We start from the raw sequence: 10200 nt of genomic DNA, 5'->3' as shown, positions 1-10200 counted from the left end.
TTAGTCAGCCACCAATTGTGCAAGTTCTCCCACTTAAAAAGATAAGAGAGGCCTGTAATTTTCATCATAGGTACACTTCATAGGTACACTTCAACTATGACAGACAAAATGCAAATTATGGTGGAAAATAAGTTTTTGGTCAATAACAAAAGTTTATCTAAATACTTTGTTATATACCCTTTGTTGGCAATGACAGAGGTCAAACGTTTTCTGTAAGTCTTAACAAGGTTTTCATACACTGTTGCTGGTATTTTGGCCCATTCCTCCATGCAGATCTCCTCTAGAGCAGTGATGTTTTGGGGCTGTTGCTGGGCAACACGGACTTTCAACTCCCTCCAAAGATTTTCTATGGGGTTGAGATCTGGAGACTGGCTAGGCCACTCCAGGACCTTGAAATGCTTCTTACGAAGCCACTCCTTCGTTGCCCGGGTGGTGTGTTTGGGATCATTGTCATGCTGAAAGACCCAGCCACGTTTCATCTTCAATGCCCTTGCTGATGGAAGGAGGTTTTCACTCAAAAATCTCACGATACATGGCCCCATTCATTCTTTCCTTTACACGGATCAGTCGTCCGGGTCCCTTTGCAGAAAAACAGCCCCAAAGGATGATGATTCCACCCCCATGCTTCACAGTAGGTATGGTGTTCTTTGGATGCAACTCAGCATTCTTTGTCCTCCAAACACGACGAGTTGAGTTTTTTCCAAAAGGTTCTATTTTGGTTTCATCTGACCATATGACATTCTCCCAATCTTCTTCTGGATCATCCAAATGCTCTCTAGCAAACTTCAGATGGGCCTGGACATGTACTGGCTTAAGCAGGGGGACACGTCTGGCACTGCAGGATTTGAGTCCCTGGCGGCGTAGTGTGTTACTGATGGTAGGCTTTGTTACTTTGGTCCCAGCTCTCTGCAGGTCATTCACTAGGCCCCCCGTGTGGTTCTGGGATTTTTGCTCACCGTTCTTGTGATCATTTTGACCCCACGGGGTGAGATCTTGCATGGAGCCCCAGATCGAGGGAGATTATCAGTGGTCTTGTATGTCTTCCATTTCCTAATAATTGCTCCCACAGTTGATTTCTTCAAACCAAGCTACTTACCTATTGCAGATTCAGTCTTCCCAGCCTGGTGCAGGTCTACAATTTTGTTTCTGGTGTCCTTTGACAGCTATTTGGTCTTGGCCATAGTGGAGTTTGGAGTGTGACTGTTTGAGGTTGTGGACAGGTGTCTTTTATACTGATAACAAGTTCAAACAGGTGCCATTAATACAGGTAACGAGTGGAGGACAGAGGAGCCTCTTAAAAAAGAAGTTACAGGTCTGTGAGAGACAGAAATCTTGCTTGTTTGTAGGTGACCAAATACTTATTTTCCACCATAATTTGCAAATAAATTCATTAAAATTCCTACAATGTGATTTTCTGGATTTTTTTCTTCTCATTTTGTCTGTCATAGTTGAAGTGTACCTATGATGAAAATTACAGGCCTCTCTCATCTTTTTAATTGGGAGAACTTGCACAATTGGTGGCTGACTAAATACTTTTTTGCCCCACTGTATGTGTGACCTTTAGCTACAAGGAACTCTGGACAGTGATACAGGCCGTGCAAGCTTTTCAGCCCAACACTAGCATGCCTCATTCAATCTAGACCACGATAAATTGGTGTACAGTTAGATCTGGGCTGAAACAAAAGCCTGCACACACTGCTGCTCTTCCGAAACCCAAAATTGGCCACTTCTGAGCTGAGACCACACTCACCAACTACACTGTTGTTGTCTGGTGAATATAGCATATCTAATAAGTTGAAGTATCATACACACTCATTCATAGAATCTACCCTGTAAAGAACTTTATTATACATATATTATTTATTAAAATAGATATTGATAACAAATGTGGACTTTGTGGTTGTGACCCAGAAACTCTTGACCATTTATTTTAAGACTGTTTTTATGTCAGAAGTTTTTGTAGTGAGTTAGAAGATTTTATTTGAAAATAAACAACTATGAACGTTAATCTGAGAGACTCTGATGTTATGTTTTATTTTGATCTAAATGATATGGATCCTGATTTAACTTTCATTGTTCATGTGTTTATTTTTCATGGAAGATTCTTTATCCATAAAATAAAGTCGGCAGAGACCAAACCCCTCTTCACATTATTTAAGATAGAATTGAAATATCATTTTGAAATGATCAGTAAATGTAAAAACAAAAATGCAAAACACACCATAAAACTTTTAGACAAATGAAAAATGTATTTGATATGTAATACCTCTGTCTGTTAGGTTGATGTACTCTTGTTTGTATATTTCTGTTTTGGTATTTGTTGTGTTCATAATAAAAATGAAAAATACTCACCAAGTTTACTGCCCCGCCTAGTGGAGAAAGGGGATCACTGCAAACGCAAGGTCTGCCAGACCTGTACCAGTCACTCCAACATATTCCTTCAGCTGCTCTAAAGCATACTGGGCTAATTGTTCATGTTCATATTTTTTACACAATATTCTACCTATCATCATGTGTTGATCATTATTCTTTCAGTTGTTTGTATTTGTAAAGAGTAAGTTCCTAGTTCAATGCGCTGATAGATGTGTTTACTCTTAGTGATGGTTATTGTGAAATCAACAGATATATATTTTTGATAATGAGTTTGTGTTGTTTGGGTGTATACGAAACCAACTCTGGACTAGAACAATTCTCCCTAAATCTCAGATTAGAGGAGAGGAAAGTAAGAGAGCAAGAGAATTCTAATGAGAGGGGAGGACAAGGGGTGGAGGAGAAGGAGGAGGAGGGGATGGAGAGAGAAGGAGGGGAAAGGAGAGAGGACAAAATATTCAAAACAAAGGAAGTTTTTGGACGACAGGAAAAGTTGTGAGTATGAAAACATTGTGTTCTTTTCTTAATTTTGAAGACTATAAAGACATTAGTAGCACTGCAGTACTGTATATAGAATGTTTACAATAAATAACATGAAGTACATATACAAAAGATGTATAGAGAAACTAAACTACATTTTACTGCAAAAAAACTAACTTTTTATGAAGTCATCCTAATAGAATACTGTTTGTGAACTTCGGTCATGGATGACAATATGTCATTCAGAACTAATGTATTTTAGAAAGCTATGTGCCCTGGCATACAAGAGTGTATAAATGAGTCAAAGCAAGTTAAATCAATTTAACGTATTCAGGGCCTGGGTAAGATGCTGGTAAAGGAGGAACGGGGTGTTAAACATATTGAGTGACAAAACTGTTCGGACGCTTTAGAACATTCTTAATGAGGTTTACGAAGAGAAGTGTATGAAAAGAGTGTGTATGAGAAAGGAGGAGTAGAGGGGTGCTCAGATAGGGCACAAAAAACACATTCCTTTGTGAGAACTCATGTCTTGGACTCCAAACTCACACTGACACATCACAAGAGGAATGATGCAGGGAGAGAGCTGAGGGAGTGTGTGTGTGAGAAAGAGAGAGAGAGTGAGAGAAAGAGAGAGAGGATTAAAACAGCATCCTGATTCCAACTGCTTGATTAATACTGATACTACCAACAGCACATATACTGATACTATCAACAGCACATACAGTGGGGAGAACAAGTATTTGATACACTGCCGATTTTGCAGGTTTTCCTACTTACAAAGCATGTAGAGGTCTGTAATTTTTATCATAGGTACACTTCAACTGTGAGAGACGGAATCTAAAACAAAAATCCAGAAAATCACATTGTATGATTTTTAAGTAATTCATTTGCAGTTTATTGCATGACATAAGTATTTGATCACCTACCAACTAGTAAGAATTCCGGCTCTCACAGACCTGTTAGTTTTTCTTTAAGAAGCCCTCCTGTTCTCCACTCATTACCTGTTTGAACTCGTTACCTGTATAAAAGACACCTGTCCACACACTCAATCAAACAGACTCCAACCTCTCCACAATGGCCAAGACCAGACAGCTGTGTAAGGACATCAGGGATAAAATTGTAGACCTGCACAAGGCTGGGATGGGCTAGAGGACAATAGGCAAGCAGCTTGGTGAGAAGGCAACAACTGTTGGCGCAATTAGTAGAAAATGGAAGAAGATCATGATGACGGTCAATCACCCTCGGTCTGGGGCTCCATGCAAGATCTCACTTCGTGGAGCATGAATGATCATGAGGAAGGTGAGGGATCAGCCCAGAACTACACGGCAGGACCTGGTCAATGACCTGAAGAGAACTGGGACCACAGCCTCAAAGAAAACCATTAGTAACACACTACGCCGTCATGGATTAAAATCCTACAGCGCACACAAGGTCCCCCTGCTCAAGCCAGTGCATGTCCAGGCCTGTCTGAAGTTTGCCAATGACCATCTGGATGATCCAGAGGAGGAATGGGAGAAGATCATGTGGTCTGATGAGACAAAAATAGAGCTAAGGAGTGGCTCTGTAAGAAGCATCTCAAGGTCCTGGAGTGGCCTAGCCAGTCTCCAGACCTGAACCCAATAGAACATCTTTGGAGGGAGCTGAAAGTCCATATTGCCCAGCGTCAGCCCCGAAACCTGAAGGATCTGGAGAAGGTCTGTATGGAGGAGTGGGCCAAAATCCCTGCTGCAGTGTGTGCAAACCTGGTCAAGAACTACAGGGAACATATGATCTCTGTAATTGTAAACAAAGGTTTCTGTACCAAATATTAAGTTCTGCTTTTCTGATGTATCAAATACTTATGTCATGCAATAAAATGCAAATTAATTACTTAAAAATCATACAATGTGATTTTCTGGATTTTTGTTTTAGATTCCGTCTCTCACCGTTGAAGTGTACCTATGATAACAATTACAGACCTCTACATGCTTTGTAAGTAGGAAAACCTGCAAAATTGGCAGTGTATCAAATACTAGTTCTCCCCACTGTATACTGATACCACCAGCAGCACATATACTGATACTATCAACAGCACATATACTGATACTATCAACAGCACATACTGTATACTGATAATATGAACAGCACATATACTGATACTATTAACATATTATACTGATAATATGAATAGCACATGTACTGATACTATCAATAGCACATATACTGATAATATCAATAGCACATATACTGTATCAAGCTCATTCACCTGGATTTCATGAGGTGCACATTTCCTACAACTGCCTTAGAGAAGAGTATACATTGCATTAGAAACAGCAGAGGTAGGGCCAGGGGCAGAGCAGAAGGAGGACGGAGGAAATGTAAAGTCGAGATATTGAAGAGTTCCTCTGTGTGAATTGAAACAAACTATTTTCCTCTTGGGCTTTTGTGGGTCCTGTTTCCTTCAGCTCGTAAACATCCAGCTCTTACAAGGATGGGCAGTCTTCCAATCGCCCTGCTCCTCTGCGGTTTCCATGGTAACCCCTGACAAACACAACACACAAATCATCACCTTCAATTAGGTTTGAGTCCATCTCTGTTTGTTTTAACTCCATAAAAGACTCCCCTCATAAGGTTTTCTGTTCCACAGTCCTCACAGCTGTAGCCCAAGCCCCGCAGGCTGGTAATAATGCCCTCTATTCAATGGTCACACATTATTTCAACAGACATTAAGTTGCATGATACAGTTGAAATCGGAAGTTTACATACATCTTAGCCAAATACATTTAAATTCAGTCTTTCACAATTCCTGACAATTAATCCAAGTAAAAATTCCCTGTCTTAGGTCAATTAGGATCACCACTTTATTTTAAGAATGTGAAATGTCAGAAAAATAGTTATTATTTCAGCTTTTATTTCTTTCATCACATTCCCAGTGGGTCAGAAGTTTACATACACTCAATTAGTATTTGGTAGCATTGCCTTTAAATAGTTTAACTTGTGTCAAACGTTTCGGTAGCCTTCCACAAGCTTCCCACAATAAATTGGGTGAATTTTGGCCCATTCCTCCTGACAGAGCTGGTGTAACTGAGTCAGGTTTGTAGGTCTCCTTGCTCGCACATGCTTTTTCAGTTCTGCCCATACATTTTCTATAGGATTGAGGTCAGGGCTTTGTGATGGCCACTCCAATACCTTGACTTTGCTGTCCTTAAGCCATTTTGACACAACTTTGGAAGTTTTCTTGGTTTTCTCTTGTAATTGTGTCACACCCAGACCATAGAGAGCCTGTTTTATTCATTATTTTGGTTAGGTCGGGGTGTGACTGGGGGAGGGGGGGGTCCTATCTAGGTTGTTTAGTTCTATGTGGCCTGGTATGGTTCCCAATCAGAGGCAGCTGTTTATCATTGTCTCTGATTGGGGATCATATTTAGGCAGCCATTTCCCCACTATGTTTTGTGGGATGTTGTTTTTGTGTTGTTGCCTTTGAGCACTTCATTTACATCACGTTCGGTGTTTCTTTATTTTGTATTGTTCTAAGTTCCACTTCAATAAATATGTGGAACCCAGATCACGCAGTGCTTTGGTCCGAGTATGCTTCCAACGATGATCGTGACACATTGTCCATTTGGAAGACCCATTTGCAACCAAGCTTTAACTTCCTTACTGATGTCTTGAGATGTTGCTTCAATATATCAACAATTTTCCTTCCTCATGACGCCATCTATTTTGTGAACTGCATCAGTCCCTCCTGCAGCAAAGCACACCAACAACATGATGCTGCCACCCCTGTGCTTCACGGTTGGGATGGTGTTCTTCGGCTTGCAAGCCTCCCCCTTTTTCCTCCAAACATAATGATGGTCATTATGGCCAAACAGTTCTATTTTTGTTTCATCAGACCAGAGGACATTTCTCCAAAAATTACAATCTTTGTCCCCATGTGCAGTTGCAAACCGTAGTCTGGCTTTTTTATGGCGGTTTTGGAGCAGTGGCTTCTTCCTTGCTGAGAGGCCTTTCAGGTTATGTTGATATAGGACTCGTTTTACTGTGGATATAGATACTTTTGTACCTGTTTCCTCCAGCATCTTCACAAGGTCCTTTGCTGATGTTCTGGGATTGATGCGCACTTTTCGCACACAAGTACGTTCATCTCGAGGAGACAGAATGCGTCTCCTTCCTGAGCGGTATGAAGGCTGCGTGGTCCCATGGTGTTTATACTTGCGTACTATTGATTGCACTGATGAAAGTGGTATCAGGTGTTTGGAAATTGCTCCCAAGGATAAACCAGACTTGTGGAGGTCTACAATATTTTTTCTGAAGTCTTGGCTGATTTCTTTTGATTTTCCCATGAGTTTGAAGTTCGAAGGTAGGCCTTGAAATACATCTACAGGTACACCTCCAATAGACTCAAATTATGTCAATTAGCCTATCAGAAGTTTCTAAAGCCATGACATCCTTTCTGGAATTTTCCAAGCTGTTTAAAGGCACAGTCAATTTATTGTATGTAAACTTCTGACCCACTGGAATTGTGATACAGTGAAATAATCTGTCTGTAAACAATTGTTGGAAAAATTACTTGTGTCATGCACAAAGTAGATGTCCTAACCGACTTTCCAGAACTATAGTTTATTCACAAGAAATTTGTGGAGTGGTTGAAAAATGAGTTTTAATGACTCAAACCTAAGTGTATGTAAACTTCCGAGTTCAACAATATGTCTCAGTCTGTGAGTCATGCCGTGGGTAGAGGTCGTTCCCATGCTGGTTGTGTTGTTTCCCTGCTGGTAGAGGTGGAACTCCACAGAGGTGACTGGAATGAAGAGGAGGCTTTGGTGTCTGTCTCTACCCTACCGCCTGGTGAGTGAGGTGTCTGTCTCTACCCTACCGCCTGGTGAGTGAGGTTTCTGTCTCTACCCTACCGCCTGGTGAGTGAGGTTTCTGTCTCTACCCTACCGCCTGGTGAGTGAGGTGTCTGTCTCTACCCTACCGCCTGGTGAGTGAGGTGTCTGTCTCTACCCTACCGCCTGGTGAGTGAGGTGTCTGTCTCTACCCTACCGCCTGGTGAGTGAAGTGTCTGTCTCTACCGCCTGGTGAGTGAAGTGTCTGTCTCTACCCTACCGCCTGGTGAGTGAGGTGTCTGTCTCTACCCTACCGCCTGGTGAGTGAGGTGTCTGTCTCTACCCTACCGCCTGGTGAGTGAGGTGTCTGTCTCTACCCTACCGCCTGGTGAGTGAGGTGTCTGTCTCTACCCTACCGCCTGGTGAGTGAGGTGTCTGTCTCTACCCTACCGCCTGGTGAGTGAGGTTTCTGTCTCTACCCTACCGCCTGGTGAGTGAGGTGTCTGTCTCTACCCTACCGCCTGGTGAGTGAGGGTGTCTGTCTCTACCCTACCGCCTGGTGAGTGAGGTGTCTGTCTCTACCCTACCGCCTGGTGAGTGAGGTGTCTGTCTCTACCCTACCGCCTGGTGAGTGAGGTGTCTGTCTCTACCCTACCGCCTGGTGAGTGAGGTGTCTGTCTCTACCCTGGTGACCGCCTGGTGAGTGAGGTGTCTGTCTCTGGTGAGTGAGGTGTCCCTACCGCCTGGTGAGTGAGGTGTCTGTCTCTACCCTACCGCCTGGTGAGTGAGGTGTCTGTCTCTACCCTACCGCCTGGTGAGTGAGGTGTCTGTCTCTACCCTACCGCCTGGTGAGTGAGGTTTCTGTCTCTACCCTATCGCCTGGTGAGTGAGGTGTCTGTCTCTACCCTATCGCCTGGTGAGTGAGGTTTCTGTCTCTACCCTATCGCCTGGTGAGTGAGGTGTCTGTCTCTACCCTACCGCCTGGTGACTAAGGTCTTCAATGTGGAACAGAAACATCACTAAACAATGTTAGGCCAGGGATGACCAGGGGTGTCCTGTGTTATCTAAACATTGTGTGTGAGTTATCTGGATGTTGTGTGTATCCTCTGTGCTAGACTGTAGGGAAGAGACGTACCCCTGTACCAGGATGTACTCTGTCCACCGGCCCATCAAGAGATGCATCCACTCCCTCTGCCTTTACAGGTAAACTGCAACTACAGGTTCTCTCTCACAGGAAAACATAGACACACTCAGTGCCTCCTGGTCATGCAGTCAAAGTTCATTGGTTTCAACCTGAGAGCCTGTACAGAGAGGCATGTTTTAGAGACAGCAGCTGGGCTCTGATTATAGTGTAATGATGTATGTCTCCTGGTTTGTCTCAGCCTCCCTCTATGTGATCAACAAGGAGATATGTGTTAGAACTGTCTGCCAACAGGATGAGTACCTGAAGGGTAAGACAGTCCACCTGATAGCACTTCATTAGACCCGTTGTTAGGATTACAACAACATAACAATCTTAGAGTGCATGAAACACTTACTGGCTTTAGGACAGCATGTACATCTGAGCCCACACATCCTCTCTCTCTTCTCTCCATCCCAGCTGAGCTCTGCAGGGAGCGGTCCGGCTGGCCCAAACGCTTCCAGAGGTCAACCACCAATAAGAAACGCTGTCACAATCGCCGCGGCAATCCCAAAATCTGGGAAAACAAGGCCTGATGGGCCCAAGACGGAGGAGTTAGAAGGAGGGGTGGAGGAGGAAGGAGAGGAGGACAGAAAGAGAGAAGGAGGGGTGGAGGAGGAAGGAGAGAAGGAGTAGGAGGGAGGACACCCTTGGAGACAGAACACTGGGTTGTCTCCATAAAAAGACCCGGAAACACCATAAATTCCCCGCTCAACACCTGGTGCTAGCCTGTGCCTTAATACACAACCACAACCACGCACGCACACACACAAACAATATATATTTAAAACACAGTCCACGTGACTCCAGTTAAGAGCAGTCTGAGTCATATTTTTCATTTCTTCTATTGGACCTGTGTTTTAATAGAACTGTCTGTGAATATCAGGGGAGAAATCACTCCCCACAGATTGGACCTGTGTTTTAATAGAACTGTCTGTGAATATCAGGGGAGAAATCACTCCCCACAGATTGGACCTGTGTTTTAATAGAACTGTCTGTGAATATCAGGGGAGAAATCACTCCCCACAGATTGGACCTGTGTTTTAATAGAACTGTCTGTGAATATCAGGGGAGAAATCACTCCCCACAGATTGGACCTGTGTTTTAATAGAACTGTCTGTGAATATCAGAGAAATCACTCCCCACAGATTGGACCTGTGTTTTAATAGAACTGTCTGTGAATATCAGGGAGAAATCACTCCCCACAGATTGGACCTGTGTTTTAATAGAACTGCCTGTGAATATCAGGGGAGAAATCACTCCCCACAGATTGGACCTGTGTTTTAATAGAACTGTATGTGAATATCAGGGGAGAAATCATTCCCCACAGATTGGACCTGTGTTTTAATAGAACTGCATGTG

This window comes from Oncorhynchus tshawytscha, linkage group LG23 (assembly GCF_018296145.1).
Source record: "Oncorhynchus tshawytscha isolate Ot180627B linkage group LG23, Otsh_v2.0, whole genome shotgun sequence".
Classification (NCBI taxonomy): Eukaryota; Metazoa; Chordata; class Actinopteri; order Salmoniformes; family Salmonidae; genus Oncorhynchus; species Oncorhynchus tshawytscha.
Note: the sequence above shows the minus strand (reverse complement) of the source record.